Consider the following 27,704-nt stretch of genomic DNA (forward strand, 5'->3'; position numbering starts at 1 on the left):
AGTAGACAGTAGAGAAGTGTGAAGATTGTAGGAGTCTTCTTACAGTGCTGGTGTTTCGTCATCCGATTGATACTTACTGAGTGCCTACTGTGTGCTCACTGCTACTTGCTGAGTATACAATGGTGAGCAAAGCAGACACGGTCCCCGATATCATGAAGTTTGTAGTCTAGTGAGGAAGGCAGATATTAATCAAATCTCCACTGGACTGTAATAGGTGCTATAAAAAAGAAGTGCACTGCTCAGTGAGAGCCTCTGACGGGAGGCCTTTCATTTAGATTGGGGGATCAAGAGGGCCACTGCGAGCAAATGACATTTGAACAAACAAGGAATGGATCTAGCCTTCAACAAAGTCCTTTATTGGGGTGGAGAGTAGACTACTACCCAGACCTATTCCTATTCCTGGCCGCTAGAGCATCCAACTGCAAAATCCCAAAAGAACAAAAAATCAAAAGGTCCAAAAACATCAAAGCTGAACCCAGTGACTGCAACACGGAGAGAACAGGAGACTATTCAAGGCCTAGCCATGATTATCACAGAGGCGGTATTGCACAGAGGGAAAAACCAGAGTCTGGCGTCAAGACCATGTGACTTGAGGCAAGTTATTGAGTCTCTAATCCTCAGTTTCCTCCACCGTAAGATGGAAATAATAAGAGCACATGTCCCTATGTTTATTGTGAGAATTAAATAAAATAATCCACAAAACTTCATGGCATAGTTTCTGGCCCTATCCCTTAATAAATGTTAGCAATTATCATCATCTCATGTAAGGATTTTTTGATTGAGATATAATACACATATCATAAAATTCACCCTTTTAAAGAGTATAATTCAGTGGTTTTGGTACATTCACAAAGTTGAGCAACCATTACCACTATCTAATTCCAGAACATTTTCATCACCCCAAAAAGAAATCCCATACCCATTAGCAGTCACTCCATTCCCCTTTTCCCTACCCCATGACAACCACTAATCTACTTTGTGTCTCTATGGATTTGCCTACTCTGGACATTTTATGTAAATGGAATCATATTATATGTGGCCTTTTGTGTCTGGCTTCTTTTGCTTAGCATAATGTTTTCAAGGTTTATCCATGTTATAGTATGTATCAGTACTTCTTTCCTTTTTATAGCCATATAATATTCCATTCTATGGATATACCATATACATTTTCTTTGTCCATTCAACAGTTTATGGACATTTGGGTTGTTTATAGTTTTTGGCTCTGAGCTTTTGTGTACAATTTTTGTGTGGACATATGTTTCCAATTCTCTTGAGTGTATACCCAAGAGTAGAATTGCTTAATCAAATGCTAACTCGATGTTTAACTTTTTGGGGGACTGCCAAACTATTTCCCAGAACTGTTGCACCATTTTACATTCCCACCAGCAATGCACAAGGATTCCAATTTCTCCACATCTCACCAGCAGTTGTTATTGTCTGTCTTTTCTAGTTTAGCCAACCTAGTGAATGAGAAGTGGTATCTCCTTGTGGTTTTGATTTGCATTTCTCTAATGATTAATGATGTTTAGCATCTTTTCACATGCTTGGTCATTTGTGTATCTTCTTAGGAGAAACATCAACTCACATCATTACCTATTGTTTAATTGGGTTATTTGTCCCTTTATTGTAGAGCTGGATAAACATTTTATTAAAAGATTTTGTTCACTCCCACTGATCCTGGAAAAAAGTCAGTTCTCCAAAAGGAGCAGGTCATTATTACTTGCCATCTGCCTTGGTAAATAGCAGATGCTTCGGAACTGGCAGACATGGAAGTTCTTTCACGGGTAGGCAGAGGAGCAGGGCAGACATGTTCTCCCCACTTTCACCTTCTCTTCTCCAAACCCTGCCTTCCTCCCTCTCCATGCTGAAACTCTATCTAGCCCTCTCTTTTCTACCCTGAGCACTTCCATTTCAGTGTCACAGTGCCATTTTGAGACATTTCTATATACAGACAGAGTCCAGAGGGACAGGAAACTAGAGACTTGCCCATCTTGTAACCCCTTCCAAGCAGAGGGCCTGGAAGATGGCAAGAGTAAGAACAAACACCTTCCCTTCTCTCATCTTTTATACTTAACTCTGAATCTTTTCATTGCTGAGGCTGGCAGAAGCAACATGAGGAGGAAAATCCAAGAACTAGTGACAGAAAGTAAGTTCTACCTCCTTAGGAACTCTGTGGCCTGAGGCAAGTTACTTACCTTTTCCAGATTTTGGTTTTCCTCACCTGCAAAATAAGATGATATTTTGCAGATAAGTTTGGTTTTCTTCTACCTGTCTTGCAAGAATTTTGTGAAGATGGTATGAGCTAATGTATGTAAAAGTGCCTTGTAAAATGCTATATAAATGGAAGTACTATTACCCAGGAGTGAGAACTCAACTTCTATACAATATCACAGTTGTACTTGAATAAGCTCCAGTAAAGTAAATCTCTTTATACAACACTTCTAGCTAACTTCTGCAATATATAGTTTATATATGGAGCATAAGTTTTCATTTGGGGTAGTTTTATTTTGTAAGTCCTAGTGGTTTGCAAAGGCTTTATTTGAAAATGAGCTAATAAGTTAAAATCCTCTACATTCAACTCATTCACAGAGAGGTATGGTAAATAAGAACTTCTTAACTCTCCACACAGTTGTTTTATCACTAAACTAAATTAAATATTCAATACAATATACTTTAAGTCAAAATCTGAACTAGAATTGTTATCTAATTTAATTTGAGCACTTAACAAAGTGCCAAGTAGTAGGCTAAGCATTACTTCATTAAATCCACAAAACATTCAAATGAGAAAATAACCATTATTTTCCAGAACAGAAAACTGAGACTTAACAAAGTCAGGGTTACCCATAGTAAGAGATTAAGCTGGGACTGGGAATTTATTCTGTTTGACTTCTGATCTCACCCTCTGAACCCCCATGTTTGTGATATACCAAAGAGAAAAAGAATTCTGAAGAATTTGAGGGTGATTCTTCTGCATTCATATGTGTTATTTATTTTCACATTGCATTAAAGGATTACCTTGGACAGAATCTACAAAAGAAAAGAAACCAAAAGAATTGACAAAGATAATTGATTTATGGACAAGGGTTAATTGATTCCCATTTGAGGTTTACTTAAGAAATGAGGAAAAATTTACTGAGTCAGAATTGTTCAACAAAGGTATGAATTATTAAAGGGAGTTGGAATATCTACTTTTCTGAAGGGTGCTAGGCAGGGTAAATCTCATCTTTGTCACACTTATACCACACTAACTCCTACCTCTGACGTCTTTTATAATCTTGATTTTATTCTTTTAACTTTATGTCTCGTCTCATCTTGCCAATTACAAACTTGCTATTTTTAAATTATCTACTTGCTTCAGCCTTTAGAAGAAAGGACATGAACTATACACTTACAAAGTGTAGAATTAAAATATTTATTGCTTCCAAATCACCAGTTTAAAATAAAACCCCATGGTAAGAGTTTTTTAATTAAAAGCTTGGTTCTGTTTCTCTTACCTTTTTCACGTACAATGCTGGGCAGAGCATAGATTCTAATGTGAACAATGAGTATAGAATTAAACCTCTAATGAGCTACCTAATTCTTTTTCCAGAAGGTTAGTCTACCAGTTTGCCCAGCAAGCTATTAAGAGGATTTGTCAGAAATCCTGCCAACTCAATACTTCCTTTGTATCAAATGTAGTTTCTTATTTCCATTCCAGTTGGAGAATTAAGTTTGAAATGCTGTCTGGAGTGTTCTGTCTCAAAGTGTGACATGCTACATTGTTTGATGGATGTCAGGAGCCTATTAAACATAATCACACAGTAATGTGTTTACTATGGAAGCAGTTGAATCATTCAAGTAGTTCCAACAAACCAAATGCTTCTGTGAATAAGAACTGAGTTCTCTCAGTGCTTCAAACAGACCTAAACCAACTTAGTATGCAAAAATGCAGGTAACTCATGACTAATTATCAGTACAGTATGGTTCAATGGGTAGAAAACATTTTCATAGATCGTTTTCACTATACTAAAACATGCACTTTGGGACACACACATACACACACACATGCACAAATATACACATGCCTTCAGGACCTGAATTAGGGATGAATCTATTCTAAAATTTTCCATTTTAATGACCCTTACAGATGTTTAACTGTGGAAAGCGAAGTCTAATGCCAAATTTTACATTGGCATATCATTCCCCAAATACATTTGAGTAAAATAAAATTGATGTTAATGAAAGCATAGATTTAAATCTAGTACTTGGAGATAGCTATAAAAAAAAATAAGCCATAAATTATTTTAAGAAAATATTTACATTACCTGTCTTTTCTCTACAATTTTGTTTACTCTTCATTTGGGTAGGGGTGCGGGGAGAGAGTATGATGCATCAAAAGCATTTGTTAAGCACATGTTCACATGAGCTCCTGGAATAAGGAGAATTTATGTACTTCTCAGTGGGAAAATATTATCCTCATTGCTCTTTTCCCTTCCCTCTCCAAGACATGCCTCATAGGTATTATAGCTCTTGGTTTCCAATTTTCTCATTTGAAACAAGTGATGCTCAAATTCACAGAATCATTTAGAGCCACTCAAAACATTTATAAAAAGGGTTTATAGTTAACAAACCAAATTTTGTCATCACATACTTTAATCAGAATAAATGAAACAACAAATGACTTTGAAGAGACTGGAAGACGCACAGACCTAGAAAACTTGGCTTTGCTGCTTGATAACTTGGCTTTCATGCTTCATGAGGGAGTGGAAAAAGAACTAGGCTAGAAATCAGAAAACCTAGATTCCTGTCCTGGCTTCACTACCTATTAGCTCAGTAGACTCGAGAAAGCCATTCACCCTTTCTAAGCCTCTATTTCTTCATTAGTTAAAAAGAAAAAAAATAGAGACAATAGTACCTGTGTTCCTTTCCTCTCCACGAATGATACTCCATATCCAGTAAACAACTTCAACTCCTGAATCTCTTCTCCCAGCGCCCCCTCTACCACTGGCCTTAAATAAAGCCTGGATCTCCAGTGAGAACACTTCTCTCAGACTAGTGCTCCTCCAATCTTACATTTTAAAAAGAAAAAATCCTCTGAGGCCTGTAGAGTTTGGCTTTTTCATTCTCTACTTCTGTCTTTGGTACTTCCATCAACTTTCTCCCTCTCTCCTTGTCATTCTCCTTCAATCTTCAAAGCCCTGGCTCTAGGTCTCCATCTTGCTCTCCAACTCAAGTCTTCCCATCATTCTGATGACTTCCATTGTTACATTCAAGAATCTATTCAACATACTGGCCCCTTAGTTCCTAAACCTCCTCATCCACACTTACTTTCCTTCTCACTCACAAGATCACTCTGTCATCACCCCTAGCTATTCCACCTCCACAGGCTTTAATTCATAAAATCCCACATTCTAAACACAAATTTCCATTCTTCTGGCACCTTTGTTCAAAAACAACACTAAAACTGCCATTTTACCTCATTGGAGTCTCCAAGCCATTGATGCCTCTACTCTTTCCCACCCACTAATTCTTTTCTCCCTTCACTTTCCCCTGCATCCAGCTTGGATTGCATTCTTTATCATTCAATATCTCTTGTAAAAACCTTTGCCAAGTACCTGTATACCCCTGTTTTCATCATACACATTTTGCAACATGCTGATCTTAGATACAACCAACAATCCAGAAATTTTCCAGGCCTGTGTCTGAGGAGCTACATTGTGTTGTGGAAAACCACAAAACAAGGCAGATGGAAATCACTGTGAATTCATGATCACCAACTTCAAGAGGACCTTCAACCCTGCAGGGCAATTCTACCCTATTTCTTACATCAATTTACTCTCCTACTCCCCACAAAGGATATTTCACACTTCTCTGCTCTCCTCGAGCCCACAGCTTTCCTACTCTCCATTACTCTCTGCAGAGGACTTCATCTCCTCCTTCAATATGATTACAGAAGTTATCAGCAAGAATTCCCTGATCTACTTTTAACCAAAACATAAGAAGCTACCTACTTCTGAACCCACCGTACCTCCAGTTGCTATATATAGGGAAAATGAGTTGCCTGGACCAGTAGTATCAGCAGCACATACGGAGTTTTAGAAATGCAAATTATTGGCTCCCACGCCTGACTTACCGAATCAGAAACTCTGGGAGGGGAAGGGACAGCAATGTGTAACAATTAACAAGCCTTCTAGATGATTCTGGTATAACCCAAAGTTTAAGTACTGCTACTCTAGGAGAACTGTCTCTCATCTTCTCTAAGGCCAACCGCAAACCTAAGCTCTGGATCTCTTCCTCTCTTATCTTCTCAGGAATTTTTCACTGTCTGTTATACCTTCTCTGTCTTATGTATTCAGCCTTTCTCTCTCAAACCTTCTCATTGACATGAAACATGTTCAAATCTTTTCTGTTCAAATGATCACCTTACTGGGGCTGTTTTACCTTATTGGCACCTTCCCAAAACATTTTATGCCCTTGACTTCCAAGACATTATACTCTCGGTTTTTCTTCTACCTCTCTGGCTGGTTATTCTCTGTCTCCTTTGCTGGCTCATCTCTTCTTCTCTGCCATTAAATGTTGGAAGTTTCACTTTTCATCTTACATTAGCAATTTCCCTAAGTACTTTTCTACTTTCATTGCTTTGAGTGCCATTTATACACAAGTTTATATTAACAGTCCAGACATCTGCCCAGTTCACATCATTTCTTAAGTATCCTAAAGATATTTCAAATTCCATATGTTCAAAATTCAACTCGTGATTCTCCGCCATCGAAATTAGGTGCTCCATAGGATCCATTTTTCCAATATAAAAGCACCATCTTTCTCTTTGTCACTTCACATATCCAATTCACTATCAAAATCTATCAATTATACCTCTTAAACGTCTTACAAAATCTATTTAATTTTCATATCTGTCACAAACACTCTAGACCAAATTTCTATCATCTTTCCTTTGGACTACTAAATAAGTCTATCTCTTTCCTCTCTTGCCTCCCTTTATTCCCTCTCCTAAAACACTTGAATGGCTTCCCATTAATCCTAGGATAAAAATTGAAGTCCTTAACTTGAATTACAGACTCTGCAGAATGCATCCCTTACCTGTCTCTCCAAACTCAATCCTATCACACTCCCCATCGCACTCCACTCTACTGTCACACTGGCCTTCTTTCAGTTCCTGAAATGTTCTGTCTCACCCAGGGCCTCTGCACATACTGCCTAAACTGCTCTTCCTTCCCCCTTCATCTAATTAACTCCTACCCTTCCTTTAAATCTCAACTCAAATATTACTTCTTCAAAGAAACCTTCTTGAACCAGCCTGATACTCATCACATTATAACTTTATATTAACTTGTGTGATCATATGATTAATGCCCATCTCACCCATTTTAATCTAAGCTACATGGAAACAAAAGCCATATGTGGTTTGCTAAGCATGATATCCCCAGTACTTAGCACAATTCCTGGCACATGGTAGGTACTCAATAAAATATGTTGAATGTATGGTTTTAATTATAAAATAATTTAATGGTAATGTGACATATCTTGCCTACTTTGTGTGGGAATTAATGATCCTAAATGTTTTTAATAAACCCAAATTACTTTATAGACTTAGATAAGACCTATATATTCATTTTTAAAAAGAGACAATTACTAAAAAGTAGATCAATTTCTACATATGGATCACTGATTTCTACATACGGATCACAATCTTAACAAGAGACCATCTCACGGGGAGAAGGGGTGGCATTGGTTAAGTACAAAAATGCAGGGGAGAGAAACAAGACTAGCACCACATAGTTACTCTGATATCCCACATGAATGCTGCTGAGATACTCTCCCAAGAGAAAAGTTATGTTCATGTCAAGCCTCAAAGCTTGGTTGTCACCAGCTATGTGCTGCTTCAAGGATGCTCTCTCTGGGCCAAGTATAGTCAAGGCTTTCAACCATGAAAAGATTAGAGCATCATTCTTGCATTTTTCCCCTCTCGCTCTGAAAATACTTTCGTATATCTTATACACCAGAGAGATCACAAGGCATTTGAGAAAACACAGAACATGGAGAGGGGGAAATTGCATGAGCTTGAAAAGGTAAATCATCAAATTTTGCCAATTACTTATTTCTGCAATATTCCAAAGTATGAACCACAATTTATACACTACTACCATTAATGGCAAGACTTCTTTGCCATTATAAAAATAATTAAACCGTATAGATTTAAGTAGAAACTAGACATGGGACAGGACCACTAACCTAAAGAGAGATTTATTTAGTTTACGTAAACAATAAGTCAGAAATCTTTCTAACAATGTCAGGTAATCAGTATGTCACAGCTTCCTCCCATGAGGGGAAACAAAATCTAACGATCATTGACTCTATCTGAAAACAGCCAAAATCACATCAACAGATGGGTGACTGTCAATTAGCCATTTGTTAACCAGTGTGGATGTCTTGGCAGCTGTCACACAACCTCAACAAAATGAAGGAGGGAAGGCATGAACAAAGATGAAGCGATGACTTCTCCTGGATCTCATCTGTAATTTTTCATGACAATTTATATTCTTGATAGAAAAATAATTTGATGGGAAAATAATAAGAGAAAAAGAGACTCATCCAACATAAATGGGGGCCCTTTTTTCAAGACATTTATGGGTTGCTATGTTTCTTAGAAAAGTTATCTTTCTGATTTTAGATCTGCTAACGTCAGAAATATCAAAGGAAGAAATTATAGCCCTAAGTAACTCTCTATAGTTATTAAAATTATGAACATATTATTAATTTATAATAAAATTTATTCAATGTTTTTCTTCTAATAGCATTGGTTTTCATGCTGATTTCTTCTTTAGAACATTAGCAAATATTAGTGTTCAAGGGCAAATCTGAAGATGTAAAATAGAGAAAAATGATCTCCACACAAAAGTTCACCATCTTGAGACCAAAATGTATAAGAATTGCCAAGATGCTTGTTAAAAATGCAGATTTCAAGGCATGTCTCCATAAATTTTAATTTAATATAACTGAAGTATGGTCAAGGAATATGAATTTTAATAAGTACTCCAGAGGATTTATTGGCAGAGCACACTTTAAGAAAAACTATCATGGAAGAAAGAAATTTAGATTGCTCTTATTCTTAAAATGTGTTAGTTTAAGAAAATTAAAACTTTAGCTCCTAAAAATGTAGTGCAAAAGCAAGATCCAATATTCTAATATCCTTTATTTTTTCACATGACCTATTACCAGGACATGCCAGTCTAGGTAGATTCTAGATCAAGTGTTTCTCAAACTTTAATGTTCATAATAATCCCCTGGGGATCTTTTTAAAATTTTGATTTTGATTCAGTAAGTCTGGCACAGAGCCTGTGGTTCTGCTATTCTAATACACTCCCAAGTGGTGCTGATGCTGCTAGACCGCAGGCCACATATTGAGTAGCAAGGTTCTAGACAGTGGTACTCAAACTTCAGGCTGCATCAACATCACCTGGAGGGCTAGTCAAAGCACAGATTGCTGCCTCCACCCAAGTTTTTGATTCATATGACCAAAGAGGCAGAGATTGGACTGACGCAGCTGCAAGTCAAGGAATTCTGGCAGCCACCAGAAGCTTGAAGAGGCAAAAAATGAATTCTCCCCTAGAGTCTCCCCTAGGAGGAGAGGGGTGATGCCTGAGAATTTGCATTTCTAACAAATTCACAGGTGATAATGTTGCTGCTATCCCAGGACCACACTTCGTAAATTACTGTTCTAGGCCATGTTCTTGGGAAGATATTATCATTGAGAAATAAATATCTTTCAGAACTTAGATTTTCTCTTTTCTCAGAGTTCTGGCAAACAGCAAAAACAGGGTATCTCCACAAATCCTAGAGAAGATCACAATCACTATCTTCTATTATTTCCCTTCTCTGTTCTTTTTGGAAATAGAAAGGACATGAATGGTAAAGAGCAATGCAGGTCTTCAATTTAAAACACATGAATAAGAACTCATTTTAGGCAAAGATAAGAAGAGTTAGTGTACTTGAAATTTATAGCTTATTTTACCTTAGTACTAACTCTGAAGTGATGTCCTTTTCCTCTAAAATATATAACCTAATGATAGGTAACCACTGTCAGACAAAACTCCCTCTGGGGAGGCACTCAGAGGACGGGTACAGGTGAATTTGAGCTGACAACCTCTTTCCATCACCTCCACGAGACTCCAATTAGGCCTTTTGGCCAGATAGTCCTTTGCATGATGGAGCCTGCCAGCACCTATTTGGGGCTCCAGCTAGCTGCCTCCATGACATGACTGAGCAATGCATGGAGTGGTACAGCCACCATCAGGGCTTCCCTGAAGAACTTGAAATTCCTATAGTTTTCATTCTTTTGAGTTAAAGAGTTAAGGATCCTGTTAAAATGTATTTTATCCTGTAGGGCTAACCTATAGACATTACCAATCTTCACTTTGGCTTGAATGCATTCATGTAGTCAACAAATATTTTTGATCATCTGTCATGTATCAAACACAGGTCTAGGCACTGGAGATAGTGTAGTCAATAAGAGTGACAATTTCTCAGCTCACATGGAGCTTATACTGATGGTGGAGAGGGAGCTAGTAAATAAATATGAGAACAAGACCATTTCAAAGAGTAGTAAATGATGTGGAGAAAATGAAACAGTGTGAGATGATGAAGCTTCTTTACATTGGATGGTCAGGGAAAGTTTCTCTGAAAAGGTCATTAGTGAACTAAGACATGGGTGACAAGAAAAAAGCCAACCATGGTGTTCATCAAATTACCTCGCCACGGTAACTTATTATTTTAGTGTGTGGTTAGGGCATAGGAGGCAATTTTTGATGGGGGAGGAACAGGGAGAGATCAGGAAAGTCTAAAGAATTGGGTGCTGCTTGGGAAACAGGAACAGTGGGTGTGAGGGGTGTCATAGAGGTCTTGGGTTGCCAGAAACTACATGAGGGCATGAGTTTTTCTGGATGGGTTATATTCTAAGCCACATCTCTCAACTATTTTTAAAATTCATGCATTAAAAATAGTCAAGCTCCAATCTGGTGAGGTTCTAACCCTAGCTGAGTCATTGCAGTGGTGAAATACTTAATTATTTTCAGGTTTGAGCAGCTGTGAGGCCCAGCCCTGCAGGCACACACTTCAAAGACTTGGCAGTTGTTCTCAATCTTTCCATTTCTGAAACAACAAAGAACAGCACTGAACTTTTGCCAGTCTGGACAATATGGTCAATCAAAGTTTACTAAAGACCCCTGCTAGGCAGATCAATGTCTGAGATTCTTTGGTGAATTCAAAGGAACAGTATAAAGTATCCCAACACCCCAGTCCAAACCACACCCAGTATCCCATTCCTTTCCCCACCTCCTCAGTGGTCCCCCACTAATTTCTTCCTATCATTCATTCAGATACATTCAACTTTAAAGGCAGATAGAATTTCCTAGTCATTCAAGAACATAGTTGATTCACATCTTGCTGATTGGTTTGTCATACTTAAAGTTTACGTCACTGTCAAAGGGTATGACACTCTTGTTCATAAGTGGAGAAAACAAGAAGGACATGGGTGGCAATTGTGAGTCCCAACATTAGCCTTGGTTAAATGTGTGAAGAGAGGACATTTTTGATTAAGTCTTCTTCCATCTGCCTTCCTCTGTTATTCTTCATCCTTCTCCCATAGGCTTTCCAGAGCTCCCTTCTGGGGAACCCACATTTATATTTGTCCTCCATTACACCATGCCCAAATTCTGAAATTTTTCTCATTCTCCTTTCTCCATCACAATCTACTGTCCTCTTTCCTATTCCTTCAAATACCCATTAGGTAACTGGTTAATCTGAAAACTTAATTCTAGAACAGTGCTACTCAAAGTGTGATGCCCCTGCTAGCAGCATCAGCATAACATGGGAACTTATAAAAATGTGAATTCTTACAACTTAATGAATTGTGAGAGAAGGAGGTAGAAATTTGTGTCTTTATATGCTCATCACATGATTCTTATACCACTTAAGATTGAGAAACACTATTGTAAGGGTATAAATAAGAGATAATAGATTATTGTCACTTCCAGATGTCATGTACCTGCTTTTTAAAGTCTTATTCTAAAAGCATGACTATGTGAAAATTGGGGAGACAGTGTCTCGTTGTGTATCATAAACCATCCTACGTAGTGGCTGCTGGCGCCCACTGTCCTGAGAACGGCACTGATGCCAGGGAGGCTAGTTTCAGACAAGGACCTCTGAATGTACACTCAGAAGCCACCAGAACATCTCGCTTGAAGCTCCTGACAGGTAGATTAGAACACCATGGCACTCAGCCACAGCCCCAAAGCTCAGAAGAGAGAGAAAAAGAGCTCCTAAAACATCCTCCGTCATGGTGGTAATGGCCCGCCTCTAATCACACATCATTTATTGAATGTGAAAGGAGGTCTGATATGGGCAAGGTGTGATGACCTGGCAATTTATTTTACTTCTTGGTGTCACAGACATGTTTCTGTGGGCTCAGCAGGGTCAAAGAGCTTAAAATGTTATCTAGAATAAGACAAACATGTAATTTTCCTCTTGCTTTATTCTTCTGTTTTTTTCTTAATGATTAATTGAGACATTCTTCTACTTAAGAAATTTGAGATGAGTCTGTACCAACCATTATGGTCATTCATAAAAGGTAATGTCTACAAAATTAAGCTTGCTTGGGAACCCATGGGCCAGAATTTCCAGCTGAGGAAGAATTTTTACCAAACTTATGTACCTCCCTAAATCTTTTCTGTACAGTAACATCCTCCTAGGCATAAATTTTCCATCAGCCTTCTCTGTAAAGCCTTTTAGAGTGATGTGTCTTCTGGCTGGCAGCATTTGAAAGTCAAGCAAACAAGCCTTCCAGGGCTCACATTGAGTTAAGAAAACATTTTCTGCATGACATTTAGGGCCAAATTAGGGACCAAAGTCCTCATTCTTTTACTCAAGACTAGGTTTATGTCTCCACAGGCAATGTGAAATGGAGTGTGGAGAAATGATCTCATGAAATAAATTAATTTAGACAGGATGCCTGGTTTGTTCATACCCCACAGAGTGTACGTGTAAGTGTGTGTGCGTGTATGCATGTGTGTTTAACAGCAGGTCAGGGAGACAGTACTGAAGAGATGAAGGGAAAGGGCTCTGCACTAGCAGTAAGATCGGGCTTCTCCTCTAGGTTTCACCACTTACCAATCACGTGACCTTGGGCAAGACTTCCTGAACCTCTGTCTCCTCGGCTGTTACGTGATTTTGTGAGACCCGTTTGACTATTTCCCAGGGTCATGATGAATAGAATAATTAACAAGAGTCTTCCATATTGATATATCAAAGTTCAATGTTACTGTCGTTAAATGTCCACTCTAATATTTGCACCCAATTCTGTAGAGACACATGGCCATTTTCTTGGGTATAAGCTGACACATTAGGGCTTTGACCTTTCATTCTCTGCCACCAAGACCTTAGAGAGCCACACATGTACCAACACCAGATGAACTCACTATCACAGTAATGACCCCAGCCATCATTGCCTCCAGAACAAGATATCAGAGTAGGAAATTGAATCTGAGCTTCTCATATGGAAGGCCAGGGCATTAATCATGGTGAGCACACTGGGGGTTTTTCGTCTGAGTTTGATTGGTTGGGTTCATAAAATCTCTTTCATTTTTCATCAGGAGATTCCAAGTTTTATATATTTATTATCCCTCTCATTATTTCACAGCCAGCAGCATATTTTACTTGTAGTAGTGCCTAACTTGGAATAATTTTGGAAACCACAATGCTTATGAGGCATGGCATACTGGGGCACTAGAAAGAAAACCTTGCTCTTTATTAACAGACTGGGTTAAATATTGCTTACATTTGCACCCTGGTGTGCCCTGCCATTTCAGCTTTTTTCCCTAACAACAACTACAGAACATGGGGATAATTCAACCTGGGCTTCCCCATCCCCCTACCTCTACCTTGTCACAGTTTCAAAGAACTTGGTATAAACATAATTTATGTAACTCCCTGTATTCATACTGGAAGGCATTGACCATTGAGTGGCAAGAGCAATAACCGTTATTTTCATGGCAAATGTGCTTCCATGAAATATAGTACAGGGTTGCCTCTGCCTCCTTTAAGCCACAGTCTACTCTTAAAAAAATTAGTGTCCATGGGTGGTTGTCAATATAGATCAACCTAAGGGGAAAAATATGTTCATTGAGAAGTTCTTTGGCCTGAGACTATAACATACAAGGAACATGGTGATTACAGATGGAGTTTTGCCTCTTTATATGTTTCCCTTCCTTTCCTACACTGCCTCCTCTGTGAGTTCATTTGGCTCATATTTGACTTATTTGACCATAAAGGAGTGAATTTAGGGCACCCCATTTATCTGATGCTCTACCTTAAGAAGTAAAATGATTATATATTTAATACAGCCTTGTTTTTTTATCATTTAAATGAGATTATTGAATTAACACATTTCTTGTAGGGATGACTTAGGTCATTCTTCTGAATTCCCATTCAAGCAATAAGATGAAAATATATGGGCAGAGAGAAATGGGAGGAGTAAAAGGAAAGAGGTAGTATTAGCAGGAGAAGAGGAGGAAGAAAAGGATGGGAGGAAGATAACATTCATGCTTATGCACTTTGGAATTGGGAGAGTGATGAGAGTCTTACAGCAAGGAGTATCTAGAATTTCATCAATCATATTCCAGCTGGGCTCTTGTGCTTCCGAAAGACCCTGACAAATCAGCCACACTCTTCTCTTTCTTCAGCTCACCTCAGAAATTCTTTGACAACACTACTGTTTAAAAACCTCAGGGAAAGACAATCCTACAACTTTCTTACTTACCCGGGCCAAAAATGGAGTTGTTGAACCCCTTTACTCCAGCACCTAGCACGATGCCCAGAAGACTCAAAAAACACGCTCACTCATTGGGAATGATAAATGAGTGAACGAAGAATGTACCCCTCAGATCTGTTCTACCCAGTTCAGGGGCAGTATGGTATAATGCTTATGCGCCCAGACTCTGAAGTCAGATTTAGTTTCAAATCCCAGTTCTGTAACTTCTTTGACCTTGAACTTTTCTGCACCTCAGTTTCCTTATCTATAAAATGAGGGTATTAGAATCTACTTCATAGGATTGTGGTGCAGCATTAATTGAGTAGACTATTCTCAGAATAGTGCATGGCACAGTAAATGCTATTCAAGTGTTTCTTTGTAGGGCCGCCGTATTGCATAACTCTAAGGAGCACTGTCCACCTCAAAATCTACATGAATGACACCTCCGAGAGTTGTGCAGTGTACAACCTGCAAAGTCACACAACGGCCCTGACCCTTTGCTGTTACTATTATTACACTCTGCTTAGGCTCATTTTCTCTTACTTCCTTTTGTTCCAGTATCCAAACATTATGCAAACATGAGCACGCACTATCTAAAGTGCAAAATAAGGAATACGTTTTGTACATATATAAGAAAACCAGAGCTTTTTCTGTACTATATGTATCTTTTTAAACATTTTCCTTCCCCACGGCAAGCACAAGGAAAAACCACCTTCACTAAGAGAATGAAGGTCTATTCATTCAAGCAGCTGACAATACACTTGTCAGGACCAAATCAGTCTCTTGAGGTTAAGAACCTGCCTACTTGCCAGCCTCGACATTACTCTGTGATAGCCTGGAAGAAAGAAACGGTGTTGCGAGAGGTGCAAAAGGGCTGCCCAGAAGCAGGTCTGGTGGACGTCCAGATCCCATCTCTGGAAACCAGGGACCACTAATCACATAACAGACCAAGCAGAGAAACCAAGCATCATGCCGTTCCTTCTGATGGAGCATGATTTTTGCCTTGTCAGAAACACACAAAGACAACTGCCCTGAAAGCAGAGAGAAAGTAATTCCCACCCCGTGAGTTCTAGATGCTCCCTCCCTCTGCATCTTCGCCTCAGTGCCCTTACATGGCTTCCAAGGACAGCTTCACAAACAGAAAGTAAAGTACATTAAAAAGAAGAAAAAGAAACCAAGTTAACTTTAAAAACTCAAATTCTTTTCAAATGGAGAATTCCTTTGCTCTAAAATCTTGAAGCCTTTATAACTTCAGTTAAGAGAAATCCTCTCAGAAGGTAAAGTTTTTTTCACATTACCACAAGGAATTAAATAACCACTCACAAAAGTCCAGTAAGAAAAGAAAGATGCGTTACCAATGAGGGGAAGAATTTGCTTTTTTATTGCCATTCCTAGAGCTTAAAAGCAAAAAATTTCCCTCTACTAGAATTATTACATAAAGATGCCTGGATATATAAGGATTATAATCCTAGAATTGCAAAGGAAAAAAAAAATGAGAATGGGCATGGTTTCTTTCATGTGGTAGGTTTCCTCTACCACATTACCAACCTTTGGTCCACGCTCACTGAAATACTTGCTTAACTTTAAGCACAAAGGCAAACCCTAAATTCTAGATTGATCTCAAGTTGCCATTGTCTGAAGCCAAAAAATAAGAAAGGAAGAGACAAAGAAAAAGAGAGAGGGAGGAGGGAAAAAAGGAAGGAAGGGAAAAGGAGGGAAAGAAGGAAAGGCAGGGAATTAGAGGTAAGACATTCAGTGTATATGGATTGCTTTCTGCAGCACATAATAGAAAATACCACAAGAGAAAAGCCCTCCAGGGTAGATGTATCAAGGTCCAGCAGAAATTTTCCATCTTCTCACTCTGCATCCTTGGCATATATACCTTCACCCTCAGTAGTGAGATGGCCAATGCACCTCCAGAAATCACATCCATGTTCCAGATAAAAATAAGGCAAATAGGGGGCCGGCCCGGTGGCGCAAGCGGTTAAGTGCGCGCGCTCCGCTGCGGCGGCCCGGGGTTCGCTGGTTCGGATCCCGGGCGCGCACCGACGCACTGCTTGGTAAGCCATGCTGTGGCGGCGTCCCATATAAAGTGGAGGAAGATAGGCACAGATGTTAGCCCAGGGCCGTCTTCCTCAGCAAAAAAAGAGGAGGATTGGCGGATGTTAGCTCAGGGCTGATCTCCTCACAAAAAAAAAAAAAAAAAAAAATAAGGCAAATAGGCAAAAAGCCTTCTCATTGAGAGGGTTTGTCTTTTTATTTGTGAAAAGAAGCCAGTCTCAGAATACTTCTGTCTACATCTCATTGGCAGAACTGTATCTGGTGACCACCACTGGATCAAATGGGGCTAGAGAATTCCAGCTTTCCACTTCTGAGTTAGAGGAAAACAAGGAAGAAAATGATCAGGAATAAGTGCGGACTCAGCCAATCCAACTCAGCAAAATGGGCTACGACAAATGCATTTGAAATGAAAGTAATTGAAATAAATTAGAAAGCTTCCAGAATGTCCTTAACTTAGAGCAGCATCTGTGTTTGTAATGAGAACCTGAAGATTAAATGCCGTCAGACAACACACTGTATCATTCATTCTTTGTACAGGGTAGGTATTATGGCTTTATGGGAAATCTGTCTGAAAAAAAATGTTTATAATTCATTGAACCCAATTGATTGGACTGTACTCCAGCTTTTGTTACACTGTATGGCATAGAGATTAAGCACATGGACTTTAGAGCCAAACAGGCCTAGGTTCAAATTCTCACTCTGTCACTTACAAACTATATGACCTTGGAAAAGTAATTGGCCTCTGAGCTTTGTTCAGAGTAGTAATTAAATCAGATAATTATGTAAAATGCCAACTGTGCTCCCTTTCTTTCGTGGTGGTAGAGTTGTAGTTGGGAAATAGCTGCCCAGCCAGAGACTACATTTCCCAGACCCCTTTGCAGCTAGGTGTGACCATGTGACTAAGCCCCAGCCAAGGGAATGCAAGCAAAATGACAGTTAAAGCCTTGCACACACAATCCTCTATACTGAATTTCCACTTCTTGCTGGCTGGAATAGCACCAGAGGGACCTTAGGAGACCACACAGACTACTGTGAGCCTGAGTCCCTGAATGATTAGCCCAAACTCCTATCTGTGAGAGAAATAAATTTTCGACACTCCTTAAGCCACTAATTTAGTGTTCAGTCTCATTATAGTAACTTACCCTACCTTAACATTGGTCCTGGCACATAGTGAGCCCTCAATAAACTGTAGCCCTCAATAAGCTGTACTCTTCAAATAATCAGGAAGAGAGAAATATCATTATATACTTTTTCCTTTGCAATGAAATCATGATATAGACACGAATAAGCTACTGAATCCCTCTGTTTCCCAGTTCTAAAATAAATAAAGTTATTTTACAGAGACTATGGCATGTTTATTAAGTTGACGTTTTCAAATCTGAGAACCTAAGATTAAAATCTAATAATTTAGTGAAAAATAATAATATAGAATGAGTATTTACACAATTACCATGTTATTCTTATATAAGAATTCTTAAGCCAAGACTGTTGATATTGAAGAAATAATAGAAGTACACTAATGTAAGGAAAATGAAGGAATAAAACCTTTAGGGGAGCTCTAATCAGGTAGTTTCAAATAAAACTCTAGTGATTCAATCAGAGCCATATTGACGTTAAGAAAATAGTCATTTAAGTAATCATAACTGAGTTCCATTTAAGTAAAAATATTTAACATGCTCAAGGTTCAAATATTTTATATCATAAAAATAAATTACCCAACCACACAAAGATATGAGAATTTTTGGTTTTGTACATCTTTTTTTGTTAGTTTTTTAAATTCCTGAAGACTTTCCTTCCAGTAGAGGAATTTATGTAAAGCACACATCCTCTGCCTTGATCTATACTCGCACAACAAAATAGGAGAGAGCTTTATAGAAAATGAGTCATTTATGTATGCAGACATAGTCCTTTTTTCCCCTCATGATTATAAATCTAAATTTAGCCCCCTGCTCTGGCCCCAGGGAGCATTTTAGAGCAATCCTAAAAGAACTAACTTACTTGAAACAGACAGTATCATGGATTTTTTTGATGTATGAAAAAAGAGATTAGACAAATGCATTTGATTAAAAAAAAAAAGGTGTAGACACTTACCTTCTTATAGAAATCAATATATGAGTCTAAGAGAAGAAAGGAAGCACCTAATAAACAACTTATTGTCTCAAGTCCAATGTGAATATACTTTGCTTTAAAAGAAATATGGGAATTCAATCACAGATTCCTTGTTTTAAGGTATAATATTTCCCTAAGGAATGATCACCAAAATATTTTTCCCTTTGATCCCTAGAGATCTATATTTTCGCCTTTAATATTAAGGATTTATATCTAGATTCATAAATATATTCTTTTTCTGTGAAAAATTGCCTCAAGCTCTGACTTTTTCATTTTACCCACACTTTTGAGGTGAATTTATAAACACATATGTAAATTTTTGCTACATTTAAGTACTGTGAAAATTAGATAAAATTATGATATAATCAAATACTTCTTTAGCATCTACTAAGTGTACAGCACTGTGAAAGCACCGCCAACTCCCAACCCCCCCCCGAAAAAAAAACACAAAGTAGTGCAATGCGCAAGACCTTTGAAACCTCCAGGTCAACCACCTCCTATTTCCGAGGAGAGAGGAGAGAAAAAAGCCAGAAGCAATTTTTCGCCTATCTGGGATCACAAACCCCAGTCCCAAAAGCCTAGCTCCTCTCATTCCCAGTGCAATGCTCTTTGTGCCTCCATATATCATTTATTCTTTCAACAAAAATATTTATCAAATACCAACTATTTGCTATTCCAAATGCCAAGCACTGAGGACACAATCAAAGTGAGGTGGGAAATTTTTTAATTACGTTAACAGCTGTTTTCAAAATGTTTCTCAGAGAAAGAATGGTCTTTGTTTGGGAAAATGCCTTGATAGAGACTTGGGGTAAAAAGTAACACTTCAGGAGACTTGGAATTGGCTGTGCCAAAGCTTCAGAAAAGAAAGCAAAACTGTTTGAGATGCTGTTCAAACTTGACAGTTGTAAGGATACATACAATTCATTGCAGCATTCTTTGTCATTGTAAAGAAAATGGAAACAACCTAAATACCTATTAAAATTAGAATAGAAAAAGAATTTTTAATAGCTATTCCATAAGTACTAAGGAGCAGCTTAATATAATGAAGTTGATTATATGTACTAACTGGTATATATCACCTAGTGAAGAAGCAAACTATGGAATAACACAGCCGTTTCATACCAGTTGTGTTAACCATACTCCAAATACTACTTTCCAAAGGAAATATATATACAAACAGCTGTTATCTGGGAGGATATACACTAAGCAGATAGCACTGCTCACATCATTTGGGAAGAAGGCCTACGTTACAGATGTCAGTCAAAAAGGACTTAATCCATCTCTTTAGATTTCTACTTTTTACAGGAGAATATATTCATTTATTGCTTGTATAATCAAACTTTAAATATTTTTATAATAATTTTAAAATTAAAAGAACGTATTTATGAAGCTAGGTATTAATTCTAAATTTAGTATTATTTAAATAAGTCAAACTCAACTTTAAATATCTTAGCACCTTTAAAGTAAAATGTAAAGGACATCGACATACTAGTTGAATTTTTTGATCCATAATAGAATAAGCAAGAATATTTAATAAGAATGACAATGAAAAAGGATGTGTTTGATATTCTTAAAATACTGTTTCATAAAATTACTCTCATAGGTCTCACTTTCATATTTTATTGATTTATTAATATTTTCTTAAAGGATATTTACAACCTAAACTGTCTTTAACCACAAAAAAGTATTCGCTACTGTGGACTAAATTTTTGTAGTAGCATGAGATAGGTAGGAGCTTGAATACTAGGCCATTTTTATCTTTAAGAAAGAGCAATGAACACACTCAGTGGGGATCAAGAAATTTTACTTGGTTTATATAAGTCCTATGTCTTGGCAAGAATACATTAAAATACAATTCTAATGTGGATTTTTGAAGCTATTTGATTTCCTTCCTCTTTATAATCAAGAATACAACTGCATGTTCCTTCTTCCTGTATAACACAAATATTTCTTTTTTGTTTTTTTTTGTGAGGAGGACTAGCCCTGAGGTAACATCCGATGCCAATCCTCCCATTTTTTCCTTGAGGAAGACTGGCCCTGGGCTAACATCGATGCCCATCTTCCTCCACTTTATATGGGACGCCGCCACAGCATGGCTTGACAAGCGGTGCGTCGGTGCGCGCCTGGGATCTGAACCGGGGAACGCGGGCCGCCGCAGCGGAGCGCGCGCACTTAACTGCTTGCGCCACTGGGCCAGCCCAACACAAATATTTCTGACTCAAAATCCTGTGAGAGTTTCTGCTCCCTTCAGCACCATTTCTCTACCTATGAATTTTACCTACAATCTGATCTACGTGAGATTATCTTGACTCCAGTCTTAAGAAAGTTGTGTTTAAAATTCTGAGACAGTAATCTCCGTGAATTACCTGTCACGATGAGGAACATGGGGATGGGGCACTAGATCAAGCCTGTTGGGATTCAAACTTGTTTTTCCAGGAATATCAGATCTGAACTTAACAATTATGCCTATGCATAATGGGAGCAGCCAAGAGTCATTTCTATTTTAATGCAGAAGGCATTAGATAATTTCTGAAGTAAATTTGCCTCTTTAATTATGTTTGTTTACATTGACTTTAAAATGAGTGTGGTTTGCATTCCTGAGCACGTATGGATTGATTTTCAGAGAAGGTGCTCAGAAGTGAGACAGCAATACACGTGGTTTTAATAATGACTATGGATACCCTATAAAGTACGTAATTCACATAAGGATAATAAAAGACCTTTTAGTCCCCTCAATTATCTGGTTAAAGAAATATAAACTCTAGCCAGCTTCCCTTGTCCACTTAACACACTTCTGGGGGGCCTCCTTCGAGGTCAGTGGGTATAGGCTCCAGGAAAATATACTCATTGTTATTCCAGGTAAAACATTTTTTACAATCAGTGAATCGTTAAACCCAGCGAAGGTCACTCACACTGTTAACATTTTTTGGCGGGAGGTTCTTACGCAAGGTCCCAGAAGATAGGCAGGCAAGAATTCAGTCTATGTGAGTTAAGGACAATTACAAATCTTTAGAACGAAAGCTTCCAGCCATCTCTGTCTTTCCTGCCGTCATTTTGGTCCTCTCTTCCTTCTTTCATCCAGTCCTGAAGTATTTCCCACAAGGAGCCAGGTCAGATCCCAGCTCTCCTAGGACATTACGTGTTAGTTTCTCAAGGGAAAGGCCTTCTCCCGAAGTTTTTTTAAAGCCAAAACCAGTAGAACAAAACTAAAGATACTGAGAGACTATCTTCTCCTTCCAACTTTAATTCAACTTCAGATTATTCACAAAGGCTCCAAGTCAAATAAAGTTATATACAGTTAGAGCTGGAAGAGAACCTGCCAATCATCTAGTTCAGAACATTCATTTGCTGATGGAAAATGGAGTTTCAGAGAGAATGAGTGATTTGCCTAAATGCATATTACAAGCTGATGGCCAAGTGTGGACTAGAACCCTGGTCACCTGGAGCCCAGGCCTCAAGGCTTTCATGGAAACCCTGACAAAAAATACAATTAAGAAGTTCAGTCTCCTTCAGAAAATATTATATATTTCAATATAACCCTAAGACAATTAGCCTGAGAACTATGTCTGGCTTGGATTTTTCTATAGCACAACTAAAAGACAATTTGGGGTTGACAGTATTTCAAACTCTCTTTTCTACTTACGAACATCTCTTTATCTGAATGACCTAGTCTCTTATTTTTCCAGTATATTTGAACTGAGTGTGTGAATCTTTGCAAAAGTAATATTTCTTGAGCTATTTTTCTGGGCCCTTTTATAGGTCCTGCTGTGAGAACTATTTGAGCTAGAATATGATAATAAGAAATGGAACTCTTTGCACTGGTAATATGGTTTCCATTAGAGCATAGTCCACATTTAGAGTTGAAAACCTTATTAGTTGAGTTACTATTGTATGATCAAAAATACTTAACATTTACAAAAAGAAAAACACATTAGAGTAAGGTCAGTTTGACAAAAGTGTGATATTCGCACAGAGAGCCAAGGGTTATCCATTTAAAAGGCCAAGTTAAATAAGACACAATTATCTCATTTGGCCTCCTACCTCTCAGGATTCATAAACTCACATTTCAGTGATCTTGGGGGAATGAATTTTGCCCTAATTGTGTCCTGTTTCCTTTGGCCCATCTACACTACTCAGACTCTTCTGACAGGCGCTTTCGGCATATTTCACACGTCCTTATATCTTGCTGACCTTTTTTTCAGACTGGCTTTTCCTTTTTCTTATTAAATGTTTTTGAACAGATATCATATTTTATTTTGTTTAGAAAGATAAAATAAAGGGTGAGAATTTACTCATCTACATGGCCGTGAGAAGAAAATAGATATCAACAACAGAATTTTTGAAAAACATACTCCCAACCAGTTCTGAAGATGCAGACTTTTCTACCAAGATGTACTAAACCTATAGTCTCCCATTGAACAGCAAGATCTCAAAGAAACATGAAAAAAATCAAAGATATGGAAAGTGCCGACGCTTTGCACAATGTAAAAATTTGTTATTTTTTGTGTGTGTGTGAGGAAGATCAGCCCTGAGCTAACATCCATGCCAATGCTCCTTTTTTTGCTGAGGAAGACTGGCCCTGGGCTAACATCCGTGCCCATCTTCCTCCACTTTATATGGGACGCCGCCACAGCATGGCCTGACAAGCGGTGCATGGGTGTCGTTCCCGGGCCGCCAGCAGTAGAGCGCACACACTTAACTGCTACGCCATGGGGGCCAGCCCCATACAATGTAAAAATTTAGACCAAAGGTGTAAATTTCAAAGGTGCTTAATGTAAACTGACTTGTAGTGATGTAACACACTTCCAAGGGGAACTGAAGTTGCCAGGACTCTCCTTCAGCATTCCTCACCCACCCAGCCATTATCTCCACATCAGCCCCAACTCTAGGTGCCTCTCATCATCTATTTTTTTCTGCTCTCAAGTTGCCAAGACTCACATGGGAAAGGCACAAAGTGTGCTGATGGGGCCTTCTACAGGCTCATTCTACTCTACCCCTGGGTAGTAGAAACACAGGGGCTTTGGCGACAGTCAGCCCCTCCTCTCCTCTCTCTCCATAATCTCCCCATTCTCACAGCCTCAAATATCTCCTCTTGGTGCCCTATGTCACAGCTACCTGTACTGGGCTAGAGTGTCCCCCAAATTTCATAACACCTGTATTTGAGTATAAATTCCACGACCTACTAGCTGAGTAACCATGAGCAAATTACTTAAATCCTCTGCTTCTCATTTTCCTCCTCAGTTAAATCAGGATAGTAATCTTTATCATGTAAGGCTACTGTGAAGTAAGGTATATAACATACATAGTGTAGTGTCTGGTACATAATTGGGCCATAATAATAATACTTCAGTGTAACTCGGCAATTTTTTCCTTTCTTTCTGTTTGACTCCTTATTGCATTCCTCACAGAAGCTACTCCAGACAGCTTCCACAGCCATGAGATTCCCAGTTTTCCTTCTCACTCTCAGCCAATTTGATCTCTACACAATGAGAAAATCAAAGTCACCTGCCAATGGTTCCTAGCCTCCTCCCTCTCCAGCTGTCCTCACACCCCACTCAAGCGCAGAATTTCTCAGTACTTCACTCAGACCTTTCCTTCTGGCTGTCTCACGGGCAGAGGCATCTCTGCCCCTTAGCCAGGCTTACCTCTCTGCGGTGGTCTTGTCTCATACCTGCCTTTTCTATCACTTCTTATTCACTTTCTCTCTTGTGTGTTAGTGATTGAATCAATGTTGATTAAAGGCAGGTTTTCCTCCCACTCCACCAGTTCCTTCTCCTCTCTCTACAGTTCTTCAGATATCCTTAGTCTAAAATTAAACCCCTGGGTTCTGCTCTCCTCTTATATTTTACTAGGTCCTCACCCACCGCAGCAGCATGTAGGGATTTAGGAGCCAGGCTGCCTCTTCCACTTAATAGCTGTGTGTTGTTCTTGGACAAATAACCAGTCTGAACCTCAGTTTCTGTATTTGTAAGTGGGGGGGAATAGAGTTGTTTTGAGGGTTAAATGAGTTAATTCATCTAAAGAACTTCAAACAGTGCTTGGTATATAGTAAGTGCTCATACTTACTTCCTTACCTGCCACGTGCAACATTTGTCTTCTTCTTCCTCCATCCCTAGACTACCAGAGGCTTGAAATTTATTTCTTAAAGGTAATAATGACCTCCTAATCTCCAAATGAACTGCTATTTCTCATTTTCCCCATCATTCTCCTTAAATTTCATGTAGCTTTACAAAGGTGACACCCCTCCTGCTAGGATATTTCTTGTCTTGGGGTAAGGGAGGAATTAACTGACAAGCTTTTCCTATGGCCCTCTCCTATTCAGGCCACAAGACTTGAGACTAGCACTTCTGTAAGGGGCCAGGACATACCCCCTTACTAGAGACACACTCTGATTTTTGGCCCTTCAGTCAAAAGTCTTGGCAGAAAGGCTGTGTGATTCCATACCCCCCTTGCTTGGATTGAGTTCTCACAGTTGAGGAGGGGAGGAGATCTAAACAGAGATGCAAGATGGTTAGGGTGAGCAGCCCTTTAGAAGGAGACATGGAACACATCCTCCTACAGCCATCAAGGCTGAATCTACAGACAGCAATAAAGTGGAAACAAAGCCACGGGAGGCTGACACAGCCCTCCCATACACAAAGTTTCCTTTGGGCCCCAGAGTGGCACAGTAAAGCAATAGGAAGTTTCTCATGTTCACCATTCTCCTTACCCCAGACAGATAAGGAAGTACTGAGAGAAGACCCTAGGATCCAAAGGGGTCTCATGGTTGTATTGAAAGGGCTCAGCCCTGGAGGGCAGCATGGACCATAGGACTGGAACCCAGTGGGATCACAAACATATCAGAGGATGCTAGTGAGCATGGAAGCCAGCAACTAAAGCCATGACCAGGGGGCAGTGCAAAACCCTACCAGGCCAGCCACATGCCTCTCCCAAGGCTGCATAAGCTACATGCCACAGAGAGGAGAAAAAGACAGGGAATAAACGGCCTCTAGATTGTCAGCTCCCCGAGGACAGAGACTTCCTGTAGTTCTTTGTTTACCTTAGTACTGTACACACACTGATCAACAAATCTCTGTTGAATGGAGTTAATGGATCACCTTGTTTCCCTTTCTGTTGAAATGGCACAAAACTCATTCTCCTGTCTTTTTTTTTCACCCTCACCTTAATTGATGCATTTAAAAGCAATGATAGTTCTAGATAAACGAAAAAAGTCTATGAGAGAACACATTTAAGCATTGGTACAGCACAGCTAGAAACTAAGTTGGTCTGGAATATTCAATAAATATTTTAAATAGCCTGAACCACTAGAGGGAGTGTGTACAAGTATGATTGAAATAGGATAAAAATTGCATTATGATGTTTAATTGGCAACCATGAATCTTATGACCAGGCACAATTCTCTCTCTATTTAAAAAATAAAATGTAAATATTTAGAAAATATAGAGGCTGGTAGAATATTTAAGTTATTTCTCATCACACAAAAGCACAATTCAACGCTAGTTTATGCAGGCACTGTGAACTTTTTAAAATAATAAATGTCAGAGTGGCAGTTCTGTGCTACTCAGCCTTGAATAGCAACTTAATATGAGTTAACTCAACAGCTCAATCCTGATGTTATATTTTAGGATCATCCAATCAAAAATCATACATTAAAATACATTTCTTTTCTCATTCAAAAACTGCAGAGGGAACTTTCCTGATCATCATTTTACAGTTGAAGAAAAAGAAGTGGCCCAGAGTAGTTCCTCAATTACCCAAGTTCACATATCTAGCTAGGAGACTAAAAACTTTGGTCTAAATGGATAGAAAAATATTTTAACCATCTGGAAGGAGAGTCACTCAGCAGATTCCCTATGTAAGAGCCCAAGTAACAAAGTTTTCTTAGCGCTTAGTACATCCAAAAAGACAAAAAGTAAAATAAGTCCATTCCTTGCCACTCAAGCAAAAAGAGATTTGGATTTTTTTCAATGATAACTTACAGTATTGGCAAAGATACAGGGAAATGGTCTTTCTTATTTATTTTGGTAGAAGTATAAACTGGTATAATATTTTTGGAATACAATTTAGCAAGAAAAATTAAAAATTTTTTAATGTACAGATTCACACAAAGACAAATACAATCACGTTTATTGCTACATTATGTATAATAATAAAGTAAAAGAAACCTTCTAAATGTTCAACAATCAGGAAATATTTAAACAAAAAAAGTGCATCCAAATGATGGCATTCTATACTGCCATGAAGTCATTATTCCCAAAACTGTTTAGTAACAGAGGGAAATATATTCTGTATAAAACATATTACTTATATGGAAATGTGTGTGTGCGTGTGTGTGTATGTAGAATGAAAGGAAGAGAGTTATTTTTAGCAATGGAGCTCTGAGTAATTTTCTCTTTATAATTCTTCGTGTTCTGGGTGACTGAGACCAAGCTCCTTAAAAGTCTTTGATTCTCAGTTAGGGAAGGTGACAGGAGTGACTGCCACCTGACTACTTCCTAATAATCTCACTGAAATCTTTACAACCTTCCCCATCTATGTGTGGACCACTGTCAGCACCCTCAGCAATAATGACTTCTAGGTGGGTCACTGTACTACCAGGCTGGGGAGTGACGTTAACACTGCCACTAGGGGATCCAGACAAAACTCCGCTCATCACTAGTCCGTGGCACAGTCTTCAGTGCGAGACAACATCCACTCCTTCACCCCAACATTATGTTCTATCAGGGCCAAATAA

Source organism: Diceros bicornis, chromosome 1 (assembly GCF_020826845.1).
Source record: "Diceros bicornis minor isolate mBicDic1 chromosome 1, mDicBic1.mat.cur, whole genome shotgun sequence".
In the NCBI taxonomy this organism is placed as follows: Eukaryota; Metazoa; Chordata; class Mammalia; order Perissodactyla; family Rhinocerotidae; genus Diceros; species Diceros bicornis.